This window comes from Hydra vulgaris, chromosome 08 (genome assembly GCF_038396675.1).
Source record: "Hydra vulgaris chromosome 08, alternate assembly HydraT2T_AEP".
In the NCBI taxonomy this organism is placed as follows: Eukaryota; Metazoa; Cnidaria; class Hydrozoa; order Anthoathecata; family Hydridae; genus Hydra; species Hydra vulgaris.
The window spans coordinates 18,389,839-18,409,939 of NC_088927.1; the positions used below are offsets into that span (position 1 = coordinate 18,389,839).

At 28.0% G+C, this 20,101-nt stretch overlaps 1 non-coding gene across 1 annotated transcript; it reads left to right on the forward strand.

The window, feature by feature from the left end:
* The first annotated feature begins 733 nt into the window (after nucleotides 1-733).
* Nucleotides 734-892, forward strand: LOC136084454 (small nucleolar RNA snR49). Its single transcript, XR_010640569.1, has one exon. It is a non-coding gene; the product is annotated as a small nucleolar RNA snR49 (small nucleolar RNA).
* The last annotated feature ends 19,209 nt before the right edge of the window (nucleotides 893-20,101 follow it).

The following is a 20,101-nucleotide window of genomic DNA, read 5'->3' on the forward strand; positions in this document are numbered from 1 at the left end:
TAATCGGAAAAATTTGTATGGTAAAATATGTAAAATGTACAAATACAATTAGTTAAAGCCTAAAATATTTTTCTTTAACCAATCACATTTGTATTTAGTGAAGAACAATTGCATCAGTTGCTCCAAAACGCAGGAAATTTTGTCTAAGTAACAAATAAGTAACTATAGAGATCAAATAAAATCGAGTTTTAATTATTTTTTTCGAGTTTAAAGCAAATTTTACATTTTTTGTGAATATCAGGTTCTAATTTCTACTTTAACTTTTTATTATGAAAAAAAAAGTAAAAAAGAGAAAAAAAACTCTTAAATTTAGCGGTGCAAAAAGATTGATGCGCGTCAGTGGCGACACCATAGATCCGCCTCTGAATAATATATATATATATATATATATATATATATATATATATATATATATATATATATATATATATATATATATATATATATATATATATATATATATATATATATATAAAGAGAGAGAGAGAGAGAGAATATTATTGTATAATACGCACTCTCTCTCTCTCTCTTTATAGAGAGAGAGAGAATATAATATAATAATATTCTCTCTCTATATATATATAGATATATATATATAGAGAGAGAGAGAAAATATTGTTATATTATACTCACTCTCTCTCTCTCTCTCTCTCTCTAGAGAGAGAGAGAGAGAGGAGAGAGAATATTATTATATTATACTCACTCTCTCTCTCTTTATAGAGAAAGAGAGAATATAATATATTAATATTCTCTCTCTATATATATAAAGAGAGAGAAAATATTATTATAATATACTCACTCTCTCTCTCTCTCTAGAGAGAGAGAGAGAGAGGGAGAATATTATTATATTATACTCACTCTCTTTCTCTCTCTTTAAAGAGAGAGAGAATATAATATAATAATATTCTCTCTCTATATATATAGTGAGAGAAAACATTATTATATTATACTCACTCTCTCTCTCTCTTTATAGAGAGAGAGAATATAATATAATAATATTCTCTCTCTCTCTATATATATATATATATAGATATATATATATATAGTGAGAGAAAATATTGTTATATTATACTCACTCTCTCTCTCTCTATAGAGAGAGAGAGAGGAGAGAATATTATTATATTATACTCACTCTCTCTCTCTTTATAGAGAGAGAGAGAATATAATATAATAATATTCTCTCTCTATATATATATAGATATATATAGAGAGAGAAAATATTATTATATTATACTCACTCTCTATAGAGAGAGAGAGAAAGAGAGAGAATGCAATATAATAATATTCTCTCTCTCTCTCTCTCTCTCTCTCTCTCTCTATATATATATATATATATATATATATATATATATATATATATATATATATATATATATATATATATATATATATATATATATATATATATGTATATATATACATATATATATATATATATAGAGAGAGAGAGAGAGAGAGAGAGAGAATATTATTATATATTTTTATATACTTTTTCTCTCTCTACCCTTCGGGCATTTGTTTTTAAAAGTTACGTTTTAATTGTCTATTAAACGTTCTTTAAACGTCTTATAACGTTCTTTACCTAAAAATGTTTAGAAGATGTTTAAAATACATTTAGATCGTAACTTTTAAAAACAAATGCCCATTGGCTATATATATATATATATATATATATATATATATATATATATATATATATATATATATATATATATATATATATATATATATATATATATATATATATATATATATATATATATACAAATATATGTATATATATATATATAAATACATATATATATATATAATATATATATATATATATATATATATATATATATATATATATATATGTATATATATATACAAATATATGTATATATATATATATAAATACATATATATATATATAAATATATATGTATATATATATATATATATATATGTATATATATATATATGTATATATATATATATATAATATATATATATATATATATATATATATATATATATATATATATATATATATATATATATATATATATATATATATGAAGGATGCAAGGAAAAAACAGGGAATGTCAGTTTTTGAAAATGTTGAGATTTTTTTATTTAACATGTTGTGCAAATCATAAACTAACTTCACTGTTAAATTTGAAGCAAATAAATAATAATTAATGGTCTAATTTAGTAATAAGAAAAGGATAAAACATAACTTACGGGAAGACTTTAAAAACTAAATTTGATTTATCTCAGTTTGCAAAAAACCGAAAAATTGTGGGTATTTAATCATTCCATTAAAAATTAAGCAACGATTCAAATGAAAATAAAAGAAAAACAGTAGATCTTGAGGATCGAAACCGACGTAACAATCAAAGAATCGTCGGAATCAAAGAAGCAAATAACGAAACTTTTGATGATGTTTTAAAAAAAAGCCTACTATTTAAAGAAGACCTTGAAATTGCGGCTCCAGTTGTTATAGAAAGAGCACATCGTGTCGGTAAATTTAATGGCAAGTCTAGAACTATTGTCTGCAAAATATTATACTGGCAGGACAAGGAAAACATTTTATCTAACGCTCGTAAAATTAAAGGGAAAAAATATATTTATTAACGAAGACTATAGCGATGAAACGATGCAAATTCGTAAAGAGCTTTTTGTCCAAGCAAAAATACATCGTGGTAACGGAAAATACGCGAAAGTCATATGTAATCGATTAATGGAAAGAGAAATGAAAAATGAGAGCGAGAGTGTTATTTATTTATTTACGTTTTAATTGTTTTAATAAGTACTAAAAGTTATTATTATATTGCTATAAAGGTTTTTATTAAGGATATTAACAATGAATATATCTAAAACAATGCATAAAATGAAGATAATTTAGCAAAATTAATATCACCTTTTTTTGAGATTTTGAAATATAACAAAAATGATTATAATTTTTGACTGAAATATATATTAACTGCTTATATAATGAATATTATAAACCAGAAGAATTTAAGAGAGAAAAACTTAACAAAGATTTAAACATTTTAAGTATAAATATACGGTCAATGAACAAAAATTTTGAATCATTTAAACATTTTTATTATTCTCTTAACTATCTTTTTGACGTAATATATCATGACGTAATATGTATATCAGAAACTTGGGAAGATGCAAATTCGCCCATGTCCGAAAATTCCCTATACAATTTAGATTCATATAAAATGATAAGTCAACCACGTATAATCGGTAAGAGAGGTGGCGTTGCAGTATATATTCTTGATAAATTCGAATTTAAAAAAATAACACATTTTCAAAAACAAATAAACATATTGAAACTTTGTGCATTGAAGTGTTAAATACTTCTGGTAAATCGTTTTTAATCTCCTCATTGTATCGACAGCCATGTGGTAAAGTTAACTTCCTTAATATCTTTAGAAATTTTATGTCTCAAATGAGTAAACAAAACAACCACGTTTTCTTTGCGGGAGATAAAAATATTTCATTATGTTATGAAAAGTTTGCAATTATTGCAATTATGACGCATTATGTTATGAAAAGTTTGCAAACATAAAAAAAATTTACTATTTGAATTTGAATTTGAAAAAAAAATTTACTATTTGAATTCAATATAATACCCACCATATTTTAGCCCACACGAATTATAAACCAATCATCTTCTGTGATTGATAATATTTTAACAAACAGTTCCCTAAATACTAAATTTGAATCAGGCCTTTTTATTGCAGACTTTTCTGATCATTTTCCGGTTTCCATATAGCACGCGAAGTGCTATCTAATATTGACAGTAAAAAATGCTTTGTGACTTACAGAAATCTTTCTATAAAAAACCTGAATAATTTCAAAAACAAACTGCAAATAGAACGATGTGATAATGTTTATTCATCAACAGATCCTAATATTGCATTTGATAATTTCTCAAGCACATTTCAGAATATTTTTGATAATATATGCCAAAAAATAACTACAGAACAAAGGGTATAAAAATCCATGGATTACAATAACTTTAATTAAAGCATCAAAAAAAAAACTTTACTTAAAATTCTTAAAATCAAAAAAAAAAGACGATGAAAAAATCTACAAAAATTATAAAAAGTTTTTTAACATAATATAAATAGCAAAAATAAGATATTTTTCTAATCAACTTGATAAGCATAAGTTCGATTAAAAAAGATTTGGGCTGTTATAAACCACCTAACAGGAGAGAAAAAAAGAAGCATACTTGCTTACCACAAAAATTAATTTCTGATAAAAAAAATTATAGCAAGTGAAACAAATATATGTCAAGAATTTAACGAATATTTTGTTAATGTAGACTCTCTTGCTTCTAACATTGCGCAACCAAATAAAACATTTAATAATTTTTTGGGAGAAAAACCGAACACTAGTATAAATAATGAAATGATAACTAAACTTGAATTTAATAAAGCAATTATTGAGCTTAAACGCAACAAGTCATGTTGATATGATGGTATTTCCAGTAATGTAGTTTTCCAGTAATGCTAATTATGTTATGGACAGCATTAGTAAACCATTATTTTATTTAATATCATCTTCATTTGAAAATGGCATATTCCCTGACAAACTTAAATTGCCAAAATTAATCCCATTCTCAAAAAAGGTGATTGCAATAATGTTTCTGAATACCGACCTATTTCTCTACTCCCAGTTTTTTCAAAAGTATATGAGAGAGTAATTTATAATAGAGTTAATAAGTACTTTACATTAAACAATTTATTATACAAAAATCAGTTTGGATTTCAAAGCAATTGCTCTACTGAACATGCTATTATTAAACTTGCTGACAAAATATATAAGTTGTTTGATAGTGATGAACTGGTATTAGGAGTTTTTATTGATCTTTCCAAGGCCTTTGATACAGTTGATCACAGTATTTTACTTTCCAAGCTAAAATATTACGGCATAATAGGCTCAACATTTAAGTGGATTCAAAGCTACTTGTCTAACAGAAAGCAATTTATATAACTAGAAAAATCAGGAACCCTTGATATATTGTGTGGAGTTCCTCAGGGTTCACTCCTAGGTCCATTATTGTTTTTAATATACATTAAAGATATGCATAAAGCTTCCCAAAAAATATCACCATATGTATGCTGACGATGCAAATTTATTTTTTCGACTTTGTTTGAAACTATGAATATTAAACTCAAAAACTTCAACCTCTGGTTCATAGCAAATAAATTATCCCTAAATTGTGAAAAAACTAGCTTTACTCTTTTTCATAAAAAAAAAACAATCAATTAATCTTCCGTTAAAGCTGCCTAAACTGTTTATTAATAAAAAATAAAATAAAACGTGAAAAATACACAAAATTTTTGGGAGTACTTTTTGATGAAAATTTGTTTTGGAGAAACCATATTGGTCTTCTTGAAACAAAAGTGTCCTCTGCAATAGGTGTTTTGTATAAGTCAAAACCTTTTCTCAATAGTAAATCACGTAATAGGCTTTACTTTAGTCTTGTACATAGTCAGCTTTTGTACGCAAATTTTGTATGGGCCAGCACCCATAAAACCAAATTGCTAAAATTGCAAAGTCTGCAAAACCATGCATGCAAAGCAATTAATTGTTTAAATAGGTTAGTAAACCCGGTCCCAGTGATGAAAAGCATGATGGTTCTAGATATTGAGAAATTTAACACATTACAGATATTAATTTTTATGTATAAGTATAAAAACAATCTACTACCAAACGTTTTTTCAGATATTTTCTTGATATCATTTTCTAAAAAATGTAATCTGCGTTCAAATACCATGCACGACCATCACCTAGGGAAAATTAAATCACAGCAGTCAAGTTTTTTAATTACAAACCGTGGTCCATCAATATGAAATCATTTCTAAAATAAAAATATTAAAGACCTAAAAAGCATTTCATCGTTTAAACGACAAACTAAAATGCAACTCCTTAATTTCTGACATATATATTATAGTTTACAGTATTTGTTTTCAGATTTTTAAAAATTTTTTTTTTATAATTATTATTATTTTTTTCTTATGTGTTTTAATATATTTTTTTTTTTCGATTTTTTACACAAAAAAAAAGAGCTTTGCTTTATTGAATTTTTATTTTACTTTAAAAAATTAAAGTGCTTTTCTTTTTTCTTTTTTTTATTGAGTGACTATAGGGGTTCTATGAAAAGATTGTGATGATAAACGCATCATCCTTACCTTCTTTGAGTTCCTGACTGATTATAACAGTATATATATATGTGTGTGTGTGTGTGTGTGTGTGTGTGTGTGTGTGTGTGTGTGTGTGTGTGTGTGTGTGTGTGTGTGTGTGTGTGTGTGTGTGTGTGTGTGTATATTATAAATAAAAAAAATTAAAAACGTTTTTTTTAACGGTTTTTTTTTTTTATGGTTACGATGTTATTTATTTTATATGAAAAGTTGTAATATTGTTTAATCAGCGAAATAAAAGTTAATAAAAAAAAGTATATATATATATATATATATATATATATATATAATATATATATATATATATATATATATATATATATATATATATATATAACCCATCACATTTTGACCCTCATAAACAAGTTTTAATACGCGGAGTGTCGTAAAATATTCCCAAGATATTGTTTTCTTAATAAAAACAATTTATTTTGTATTTTGGATGACTATTTATACTCGCGCAACTCTTTTAAAGTTTTAAACTTTTACATTTTTTGAGTTTTTAAGGGCATTATATTCGGCACGAATATAAATTTACAAACCATTAACTATATAATAACGTCATTTCAAATAATGGAAGGTTTTTTATCTATACTGATTGTGTGCATTTTAATAACCATTCTTTTTGTTAACTGGTGGTATTTTAAAAACGTACCAATTCGTTATGAAATTAAGGTAATGTGGTTTTTAAACACAATAGCGTTGAGGTCCTATACACTGCAATCAGAAATTTGTAAGATGTTTTTGATCTCACACAGTTCACCCACTTCAAGCCCTGGCAATTTAAAAGGGTTTGTACAAGATTAGCTAAGTTTCCAGGTCGACCATTATTCTTGATAAACTCCTCCCATCATGTCGGAGAGCTTCATAATTTGAAGCTTTCCGACATAATGATCGTCGATGGTCATTTAGTCGCAGCCGTAAATAAACTATTTATATCATAAAACCATAAAAGATTAAAAAATAGAAAGGTAAAGATAAAACTATTTCACTTTAAAATGCCTTTTTGCAAAAACAAAATGTATAAGTTTCTAATGTTAAAGTTATTTGGGCGATTCTCATATTAGTAAAACCAGAGAGCTAATTTTTAAAACAAATTATTTTGACAATTTTTTTTGCATATTTTCATTAAAAACATACTAAATTTACATTTTAGAATAAATTTAGAAGTTTTTGTAAAGTGTATAGAAAAATATTGACATATATTTTTATTGTTCATAAAATTCTTAACTTTTCAAATTTTAATAGCAGTGTATTATTTTTCATTTATTATAATAAATAATTATCTAATATAATGTTTATTACATAAAATCATTATTATAACTATTTTTTTATAATTCAAACAGAAAAAAAATATTTTAAAAGAATATGGATAAATATATTTTACAAATTAGTTAATACACTTGTTGTGATGACACACACCTAACAAAAAACAACTAAAAGTTTTATTTGTGAGCGAAATACAACGAATATTTAAAAAATATTTTTAATTATAAGCAAAAAGTATTAAAGAAATAAAATAGAAAAAAAAAGTTTATCTTATTGCAGTGCTGTACCTAAAAAAAAGAGAAATAAATTGGGTCACACACGTAACGTTAATGTTTATATGTACAACATTAAACAAAATAGAAATAATAAATTCTAGAAACCAGGAAATAAGTATTAGAAGTGGATTAAAACAAAATGATAAATAATATATGATAATATAAAAATACCATTTTTAAATATCTTAAACAAGAATTGATATAATTTAGTTTTATTTAAATTTTTCAATAAATTGAACAAGAAAACCACAACAAAGTGTTTTTTTGTAATTTACTTTCAATTTGATTCTGTTAAATAAATTATTTAGTTGATAAGATACAGTAAAATAATTACATAAATAAATAATTAATTCTAAGTTCATTACAAGGGCTAATAGCTTTCTGTTTTAAGTTTAGGTCTATATATAATGAAAATAAAAATATCTGGAGCTGATAGATTGAAAAACTACATGGAAAAACGAAAAGCTGATAAAGAATGTTCTACTAAAGAAAATGAAAGGAATAAAAAACCGAGAGAATTAAAAGTTGCTAAAATGAATAAAACAGAAAAAACCTTGTATGAAGAAAAAAATCGAAAAAGAATAAGTAGACAAAAAATTAAAGAACAAATAAATAAATCAATAGCTTCAAGTTTGAATAGTTGAAGCCCTTACCAATGCAGTCAGAGCTTTGGAAAAGCTTTATCAAAATCAATGAGAGCTCTCCCAAAATCTCCAACTAAACGCAAAGTTGTTGTACAAGGTTTGGCAAATCATGTGATACCAGTAAAAATGATAAGTTAAAATTGATTTTTATAACAGACCAGACATTGTCTATGCAATGCCGGGTCTAAAAGATGAAATCACAGTGTGGGAAAACGGAAAGAAAAAGAAATTGAGAAAATACTTTTTGACAATGTTTTTGAGAGAGGCGCATGCTATTTTTCAATCAACCTATGGAGAGCTTATGCCTTTTTCTACTTTTTGTAAACTGAGGCCTAAAAATATACTTCTTTTAGAAGACACACCTGTAGACCAGTGTAAGTGCAAATTGCATGAGAATTCTTGATTATTACTTAAAGCATTATGCATCAACTATAATAGTTCATGGTGGTTTGGTAATCTCTGTAATTCATAGTCACTTAATTCATCTTGTTGGCTCGGAAACTGTCTACAATGCAAAAACAGTAAAAAAACCACTTAAAAGCTTAAATCCAGCTGAGCAGGTCGTGTGGCAACAGTGGAGTAAAAATGATTCTGGTCGTCTTCAATTACAATCAAAAAATGGGTGCAAGGGGGAAGTTATAGAGTAATTACTATTTTCTTTATTAAAATTCCAAGAACATGTTCGAATAAAAAGAGTTCAAGCAAATATGAGAAGGACAATAGGACTGCAGGAAAAAGAGTTCTTCAAGTTGATTTTGCAATGGCATATGTTTGCGAATATCAAAATGAAGTACAAAGTGCATTGTGGAGTAGAAATACAGTTCAATTATTTACAGGTGCTGTTTTCTTTAACAATGATTGCAAAACATATCTCATTTGTTCAGATACAAAAGACAAGGGCAAAGATAGTGTTTATTGTTTTATTGAGAAATTATATGAATGTCGGAAAATTGTAATACGAATACTGAAACTCTTTTCACTGATGGCTCATCTTCAGAATTTAAAAATAAATTTATGATGAAATTACCCAACCAGTTATCTTTCCAGTATAATAAAACATTCGAATGGAAATATTTTGCAGCTTCCCATGGAAAGGGGGTTGTAGATGGTGTTGGAGGAAGAGCAAAGTCACTTGTCCGAATGAAATGCATGAGCAAGAATGAGAAAGTATGTGTACAAACATCTATAGACTTTTTCAATGTTCTGAAACCATTAATGGTATCTACTACTATTCTCCACATTAGCAACATTGAATTTAGTAATAAAATAGACAAAGAAAAACCTTGGTTAGAAGTCAAAAAAACACCAGGCATTCGAAAAATTCATCATATCGATGCTTCAAAAGGATATTTGTCATTTTTCAAAACTAGTGATTTAAGATCATCTGATTTTCAATAAAATATGTTAATGATGTATTCCTTAAAATAACATCTACATCTTCGGAAATGGCTAATGATGATTGGTGCTCTGTGCAGAATGATGATACAATGTATACTGGTAAAATAAAGCTGAAAAAATTAAAACTTTGAAAAAGCAATAAATTAAATCATTTAAAAGTGCTATTAAGTTGGATCTTTAATCAAGTATATGCTTTATGTTAATAAAATATGACTAAAAAAAAAATTTGTTTTAAATTTAAAAATTCATTTAAAATTCGTACTATGTCACACACGTAACAAAACTTGTCACACACGTAACGCAAAAATTTATAATTTATTTCCATGAAGATCTTGTAATTATGACAAATGAAAATATAATTTATAAACACCAATATTTTACCATTAACAGACTAATTTTTTTTTTTCAATTATAGCCAATTACTCTTTGGTGCCTAATAGAAGGGGGGGTTGGAATAAGCGGGGGGGGGGGGTTGGAAATATCACTAAAACTTAATAAGCAGGGGGGCTGGAATAAGCGGTGGGGGGGGGGGTGGAAAATTTCGAGTTTTTTAAAATACTTAAAGCAATAACTAAGTAATATTTTTGTTAATTATTAACATATATATTAGTGTCTAAAAACAAGTAAATATATAATAAAGAAGAACTAAAGTCCAAAGAAGAAATATCAACAGAAGTCCAGTTCAAATAAGTTTCTCTCTATACATATTTTGTAAAATGTCAAATATGTTACCCTCGTCCTCTTGCTCATCATCGGTATTATCATGAGCCGCTTTTACTCGTTTCTTGACGCTTTTTCGAACCTCGTAAAAAGCTGATTTCATTTTTTTAGATGTGGCTTGAAAATAATACTAGCTTCATTTTCCTCAAACACCTTCTGCAGTGCATCTAAAAACGTTGCGTCCTTATTAGGGATTGCAATCCCGTGCATGAATTACGATCCTGGGATTTCGGGATTGAAGTAAATAAAATCCCGGGATCCCGGGATCCCGGGATTTTATATAATGTGAGATATTTGCTAAAAAAACAGAATTTAATACTGCATATATGAATATACTTTTTGATGTTATCAATTTTTTATTTAATTTCATTATGCCTTAATGACTTAAATTAATTTTCTATGGCGCCTTAAATTGTTTTAATTGTGTAACAGGCAGCAGGTGTATATAAAGATCTTAAAATAATGCAGAAATATATATACGGTACCTTCCATATTATGTTTTAAGATTACAGACTATACAGAATAACCTTCATCAAATAATTGGATATGTAAATAACATTTGAACATTTAAAGTGTATTTGACTAAAGTAACTAAACAATCAAAATTTCAAAATAAATTTGTAAACATAAATTTTCTTAAATTTGGCTACCGATGTAGCTGCTGTAGCAACAAGCTACTTTGTAAAAAATAACATAATAAGTTGTTTGTTAATATTGAGAGACAAAAATTAAAGAAAATCTTTATTTTATGTTTATAAATAAATGGTAGCTATATAATAAATGTAAAACAAAAAAACAATTCATATTAAATGCATATTTTATTTACAAACTTTCTTTTTTTGTCTGAAAATATGCCCGGAGGAATAGTAGAGCATTTAAGGTTTGGTCATTTAGCCTACTCCTTATTTTACTTCCCAAATACCCAGCTGCAGAAAATGCCCGCTCAGGTTCGATCGTCGGTGGAATAGAAGTCTTGCCAACAAACTTAATGATTATTTTTTATACAATAGTCAAACAAACCTGCCTTAATTTGTGTTTGTGAAACTTTTTTCAATGATAAACTCCCAAACTCCATGGTCTATTCAAAAATTTGTTCCATTTATCGTAAGGATAAAGCATAAACAGGATAAACCTGCAAAGCAGCATTATATAACTCGTTATAATTCAGTATAGTTACCAACTTTGAACATTTTGTTTTACAAAATAATTTAATTAGTTCAATCCTGCTATAATCCCGAAAAACTCGGGATTTTGTGTTTAGAATCCCGGGATTTTCGGGACCCAAAAACGTCCGGGATCCCATAATCCCGGGATTGCAATCCCTAGTCCTTATTAATCAATGGATCATCTGAAACATTTATCAGTGATGGGATGGTATTGGAAGGATTGGCTGTAGCTTCAACCGCCACAGTTGGTGTTAAATCAGGCTGTGTTTCAGCATTGTTCTGTTCGCTATCACTTCCACTTTCGTCACTTGTGCCATCAGTTTCATTTCCATTTTCGTCTTCTAATAAGTAACGATCGTCCTCCATATAATCCAACAATTCCAAACCCTCGTTTGAAACTGTTGGATTATACCGTACCGTACCTCGTTTGGAATTGTTGGATTATACCTCGTACCGAATACCTTTCGGTAGAATCAGGTTCTTGATAACCGACTGCAGGTTTACTGACACAGGTGATTCACTATTACAACGTACTTTTCACTATTACAACGTATACAAGTTAGTAAGTACTGTAAACGATATGACGCGACGATAGAAAGAAGAAAATTTCTTTTTTGATGAATAATGACGTAACGATAGAAAGAAGAAAATAGAACGTTCTTTTTTTTAAAACAAAGTTTTTTGAATGAATGATATTAAGTAACGTAAGTAAGTAGTGAAAAAGAAAATTTTTATAAAAAATTGTCTTGTCTTGGATGGAATTTTTCTAAAATTTAATAGCCGGGGGAATAAGAATGTCCTGGGTGGAAATGGAATAAGAATGTCCTGGGTGGAAAGTTTTTGAAAAATTATTTAGCGGGGGGGGGGGGGCGTCTATTAGGCACCAAAGAGTAGCAGAAAATTGTAACCAAAGTTCGAAATTCAAAAAAATGTTTTCGTACGCGTCACACACGTAAAGCAACTAATCTGTCATTTTATTAGTATGCGCAATACATATATTTTTACGAAAAATATTATTTTATATCAGGTATATCCCCTACTATTATAATTGCAGTATATATCTTGCATATCTTTATTAAACGTTTTTTTATAGCCTCTTATACTGCAAAACTTTTGTACCAGAGTCGCCCATTTACATTTAGACTTTTGAGAAGTGCAGAGATTTTTGGGAACTTGCGGAAAAAAATAAGACCGTTAGGTGAAAATTAACAAATATGGAGCTGTTTCACACGCTTTGAATGTCATGAAATTTAAGCTTCATTTCTCTAAAATCAGGCAGGTTTTTATTCCGAGTAATAAAATACTCAAAAAGATCAATAGAATAGCTGACTACATTTCTTTCTTGAGGGCATCTTTCTCCAGGGCATCACGGTTTTTGACCTGCGATTTTTCTGATTCTGCAATTTTTTAAGTAAAACTTAATTTCATAAATTTTCATATTTTAGTCTTACTATTTAAGAATAATTTATGTCATAAAGTAACAAATTGTTTAAAAACAATGGTTTGCAAAATGGTTCAAAATCAGATGTAAAATACAAAGAAAATAACTCTAAACCAGTTTTTTGTCCAATGACAGACTTTTCTTAAAATTAGTTGAAATATAATAAAAATGAAATCAATAAAAATAGCACTTTGATTTGGATGGTTAAGCGCCAAACCATTCTATACAACAAATTTTAAAAAAATCAATTTATATTAAAAAAATGATTTAAGTAGTGTTTCTTTGCAAGCACCAAAATATTATAATTAAAATTTTTAAGTGCACTGAACTGCAATTACTTTTAATTTTTTCGGTTCAGTGGCTTTTGTTAAAGAATTTTAAACTTTGTGTCAAGCTATCTCATTTCAACATATTCGTTGTATAGGCTGGTTTGGCGATAAACCATCCAGTTTATCTTGCCAAAATTATATGTAATAAGTTTTTAGCAGTGTCATTTTAAACCTTATATTATCTACTTTGCATTATTTTTAATTTACACTTTTAAGATCAACAAGACTATTGGAGGATGTATACTGAGCCTGCTGAAGAGGTGAAATTCAAATCATGGTAAAACCATAGAGGTATTTAGTACTGGCGTTAGCATCTTTTGACCGAGATTGCAATATAAAAATGATTTAAAAAATCTATATTCAAAAACAAATTTCTTAAAACAAGAAACGTATTTCCTGATCCGATACTTAACTACGAACTCTGAACTTTAAAAATACATTTATAAGTTATTTTTTTACATATATTTTTGAGATATTTGTTTTAAGCTGAAAATTTATGTTTATAAATATTTATTGTACATTTACAGCGTTTAAACGCTGAACTCTGAAGCAAATTTTCTTCAGAAAAAAGAGATCTGTGGCAGTCACGGATACAAAAAATTTTGATGTTTGAGCTAACATGAAGTGACTTCAAACATTTCAAACATTTGTATGTTTATACTTATAACAAATAATGATGCTTTTTAAATAGTTGCAATTATTGGAGGCGAGGAACAAAAAGCCCTAAAATTACATCCCCCCTCCCCCAAACGTGAGAGCAACAAGTTGATAAAATAATTTTTTTGCTATTCTTATTTAAATTTATATACATTGATGAATTTTAAGTATTGTTTTACAATTTCTGAGCGTTCCAAAAATATGACTATATAAAATTTGTAACCTCCTTAATTTAGAGGGGCTTAAATATTTTATGGTCATAATTTGTGAACACTGAGAGATAATACTATGAAACTTAAAACTTATTAATGAATATAAACTTAGTTAAGAATAGCAAAAACATTATTTTAGGAACTTGTTGCTCTCACGTTTGGAGCAGGGGGGATGTAATTTTAGGGCTTTTTTGTTCCTCGCCTCCAATCATCACAATATTTTGCAAAGCATCATTATTTGACATAAGTATAAACAGGCAAATTTTTGAATTCATATATATATATATTTATATATAAATATATATACATATATATATATATATATATATATATATATATATATATATATATATATATATATATATATATATATATATATATACAGTATTGGAAAAAACATTTGCAACCAACATCGAACAATGCTAAAAAGTGTTCCTAATTTTACATGTCTTAAAAACGAAACGAACTATACTACCACAGCAAACAGTTCAGGAGTCTGGAGTAGCATGCCATGACATGAACAATCAGCTGACAGGTGACAGCACACAGGCAGAATTTTGTTGATAAGTGCCATTTTGCAGCGGACAAAACAAGTGCAACTTTTTTGGTTTGTTTCATTTTCCTAAGTCTGGTCCGTGTCAACGTCACGGAAGTTTTTTAATAATTAAAGGAAGTATCCAGAAGTTTCCAGAAGTTTCCAGAAGCATGCAGAAGCTTCCAGAAGTTTCCAGAAGAAGCATCTGGAAGCATCCAGACGCATCCAGAAGCATCCAGACGCATCCAGAAACATCCAGAAGCTTCCAGAAGCATCGGAAAGAAGCATCTAGAATCTTCCAGAACAGGTTCACACAGGTTCACTTTACTATATAAGAGACATGTAAATCGACATGTAATTCAGTCAGTATATGGAAGTCAATCAGTCAGTATTATCAAGACAGTTTATCGAAGTGAGTTTTATCAAAGTGTTTTATCGAAGAACATCAATACAAGAAGTGAAATACAACAAGTGTTTCATTACATCAATACAGTCCACATCCAACAAAGACGTTGTGTTCCACAGAGCGTTATTGTATCATCAAAAGGAAAATGTAACACTGTAAGCTTTGAGAAGCGTGATTATTTACTTTATGACTTCAAGTGCAAAAATGGCTCCCGACAGTCTTGGATTGGAACTAAGAAAGAAAATTATTGGCGATTACGTAAGTGGAATGTCACAAGTATTTGTGATAAATATCGCGTGAAAAAATGGACCGTATCAAGACTATGTTCCAAATATCGTTCTATGCGAAAGATGGCAGCCTGTATTGGACCGAACAATCAGACGACGTGCTGTTAAAGCCGGATTGTTTTCTTGACGCCCTGCAAAGAAACCGCTGATTTCACTAAAAAACCAGAAGAAAAGACTCCTGTTTGCTACATCTCGTATTGACTGGAATGTGCAGAAATGGCGAACTGTCCTGTTCAGTTATAAATCGAAGTTCAAAATCATTGGGAGCGATGGCATTTGCCGTGTACGTCGACCGGCAAGCAGTGGTTTCAAGAGAACCACCTATCGGTAATGGATTGGCCGCCTCAATCTCCGGATCTCAATCCTATCGAGAACCTGTGGGAGATCGTCAACCGCAGAATTAATCGTGAAGGTGTTCGTAATAAGGATCAACTGTTTGAACAAATCCAAAAGGCCTGGGCAGCGATTATACAAAGTTTCATTGATCACCTGATCGAATCTATGCCTCGAAGATGCAAGGCTGTGATCGACAACAAAGGATTCGCCACGAAATATTGATAGCGAAATACAGCTTGGTCAACATTTTGTCGAGTTGCACTTGTTTTTTCCAGAAGGAAATCAACTTTTTATAATACTTTTGATTAATTTATTAATTTTCGTGTACAAATAATAAACTTTGTCTCTAAACAGTTACATAGTTATTTCTCTAAATTGAAAAAATGCAGCACTTTTAATAAAGAAACTAAATTAGCATTATTTGGTTGCACTTGTTTTGTCCGATACTGTATATATATATATATATATATATATATATATATATATATATGTATATATAAATATATTAAAATAATTATATATCACATTATTTACATAAGCTTTATACAAATATGAGATAAAATAACTGTATATAAAAATAATTTTTAAAAATAAGAACATACACACTATACATACAGTTTCTAATACGTGTAAAAGTGGAATATTGGTATGTGATAACAACAAATATAAACAATTTAATTTAATTATGTTGAAATAATGCAAGAGACTTTTTGCCAGATAATAATGCCAAGACTACGTAATGCAGAGTACTACTATACAAAAGAAACCTCACACCATAAAAAGCACTATCACTACCTTATTGAATAGGTTCCATATTTTTTTTAAATATTTCTCGATCAGCATGGGGGGAGGGGGTGAAATATGACTTTTTGCCGACTAGATTTACATTTTGTTAGAAAAAGACTAATAAAAAAAAAAGGTCTTATTTTTTAAATATTTGCCGACTAAAAGCCTACATTTGCCGACAAGGTAGATATAGCCGATATTTGCCGACAGGTTTTTTATAGTCGGGGGCTTAGACAACCCGTACGCCCCCCTCCCCCATAGACAGCCCTGGTTGGATAAGAGAAATTGTTAATAATTTTCGCTAACTGTAGTAATTTTTAAGTTTGGCTAATTGTGTATTTTGTTAATTTAGTAAGAAAATTACTAACCTTTTGCTGCATTAAGTTTAGAAAAGACTTTAAGACTTTGCCACAAATTATCTAAATGTTATTGTAACTGATTTATTCAATTCTAAAATGATCGATTGAAGGTACGTATGGTCTCATTTTGATTTGATAATGGTTAGCCAATTCGGAGTAAGTTTTTTTTTTGCCACATCTTTATGCAAAAGTTATTAGAAATAAATTTTAATTTTTTTTGATACTTTTTCTTTATCTAAAATTTTCCAAATTTAAAAAAAATTTAGTTTAAAATTTATTAACAAAATTACACTTTCTACCCTACCAAACGTATGATATAGTATCAATATTTAAATTTTTACGCATCAAATAGTAACACAACGCCGACAATAATATATTTTAATAATCCATAATGGTTTCAGAGTTTTAGAATGAAAAAATACCCGACTAAGAAACTCTTAAATAGCCTTCATCCATGATAAATCATATGATCTGGAAATTTCCGCATGGATTCCTAATATATAAATCTACAATTCCAGTTTACAACATAAATCTTCTTTTTAGTGATGTCGTAAATATATTTGTATTTCTTTTAAAAACAGATATTTTGATTGTTATTTTGCCTAGACTACTATATAACTCTAATTTAGACATATAGTTGTAAACTAGAATTTGAGGTCCACTTGAAAGCTGTCTTTCTAAGTAACTCTATTAATACTTAAGCTAGTCGTCATGTTGTCTATCAAGCTGATTACTTCAAGAAAAACAACAGTTTTTTAAATAAAGTGAATTTCGACATCTTTATAACTTTTAACGAGCAAAATATATTAAAAAAAACGAATAAAAAATGTTCAAACTTTGTTTTTTGATTCAAAAAATATAATTAAACGTATTTGTTAAATGTATTTATAACCCTAATTTAATGTTAGAGTTTCTAATTGAGCAGCCGTGGCGCAGTGGTTAGAGTTCTGGCTCAGTAACCGGAGGTCCCAGGTTCGATGCCTGCTCTAGCCCAACAAGCGACATTGGTACGAAAGGAGGCGTGAAATTCCTGTTAAATGCTCTCCCGCGGTGCTCTGTGATGAGACCGCAAGGACTTCTGGGAGCACCTAAAATAATAAGTTTTTTTTTCGACATGAAGCAAGCGTAACCTTCCAAGTTAAATGTTCTTCTGCGGTGTTCTTTGATTCGACCATTTGGACTTCTTGGAGCACCTAACATAACCACAGAAAAAATTTGTATATATATTTTTGAATCACATTGATATGATTTGATCTAGTTTAGTTTACAACAAAAGATCGAAAATCCTTAACCCAACCATTTAAGGAAACCATTTTGGATTTGGATTTGTTTGTTCCAAGGCTCTAGTAACAAAATTTAAAAAAAAACATTATTGGATACCAAAATAAGGTAAAAATTATAAAGTTTGTCGAATGACTGAAAAAAGCTCAAAGATAAAAAAAAAAAAATCACTTTACAATCGCCAAAGTATTAATTTATCTATCGTAATCAGTATTTCTTAAATTAATAAGCACAGTGCTTTATTTTTGGTAGAGGAACACATTAAGAAAATATTGATAAAAAAATTAACAGGATTTGACATCTAAATCTATTCGCACAAATGCTCGGAAATTGCTCTAAATTTAGTAAAAAATCATAAAATCCGTTGCTTCGAGCAATCGGCGCGAATTCTTTTATCAATAAAAAAGAAAAAAATTTTGATTTCAACGCCACTCATTAGATACTCCGCATAAAAACTGGTTTTCGTAAAAAAAAAAAAGGGATTGGCTATATATATATATATATATATATATATATATATATATATATATATATATATATATATATATATATATATATATATATTATATATATATATATACATATATATAAAGAGAGAGAGAGAATATATTATTATGTTTGGTGTCTTAAAGGATAGGACTCCTGCAACATTTTGTATAATTTCTAAATCTTTAGAAATTTTTATTTGATCTGTTCCATAGGATTATCCCACACAAAATTCTGTTCCAATTCTATATAGGAATGTCGTATATAATTTTTATAGGATGTTCTGTAGAACATTTTCACAAGGGAATACACTTAAAATACTCATTGAGTGATTGATATAATATCAGGACTGTAATAATATCCATATCAGTACTAATAAAGTGAATAAAAACAATGTTATCAAGTCACATTTACTGGTCACATTAATTCTATTTACTATTGATTCTATTCACTATTGATTCTATTAGATCACTAAAAAACTCTTATTACAAGAGTTTTGGGTTTCTATATAATGTCAATAAAAATGTCTGGAGCTGAGAGATTAAAAACTTTAGAGAAAAATTAAAAGCTGACAAAAAAAAACTGCATTAAAAAAATAGATTGAGAACCATAGAAAAAATGCTAAAACGAATACCATGGCTTTATATAAAGATAAAAAGCCGAATACGAAAACAAAAAATTAAAGACCAGAAGTCACTCATCTTTATCTCTTCTGTGCTTCATATCCTAGACAGAATAAAAATTGGACTTCAATATTTTGTAATAATTTTTACTACATAACCCATTAGAATAAAAGATTTGAAAATGAAAAACTTTTTTCATCAGAGTAGAGGACTTTTTATGCAATTTTAGTTAAAATTGTCATGCTGCTAAATATAAACACATAAAAACTTTCTTTATTACCTCTTATCTGATTAAAATCCAGATGCTTTGAGAAATTGTAATTACAAAAAACCATCCAGATAAAATATTTTTGAGAAAGAGTTGGAACCGACTATTTCTTGACGCTATTTTAAACTGAGGATAATTGAAATAAAACAACTTTAGTTTAATAATGATTGTAGTTGGCTAAAACAGTATTGGCCGGTAATAAACTGCGAACGTGAAATCATTTTATTTTAGCTTTTAATATTGGAATTATTAGAAACTAAAGTAAAGCTCAATTGAAAATCTACAAATATCTTTATAAAACCATTTTAATTACGTTTTTAACAAAAAATACCTGAAATTGAAACGTCCTATTTTAAATTGCATTTTAGGAAACCCATCTGGTGAGATTTTGCTTCATCATTTCATATTATTACC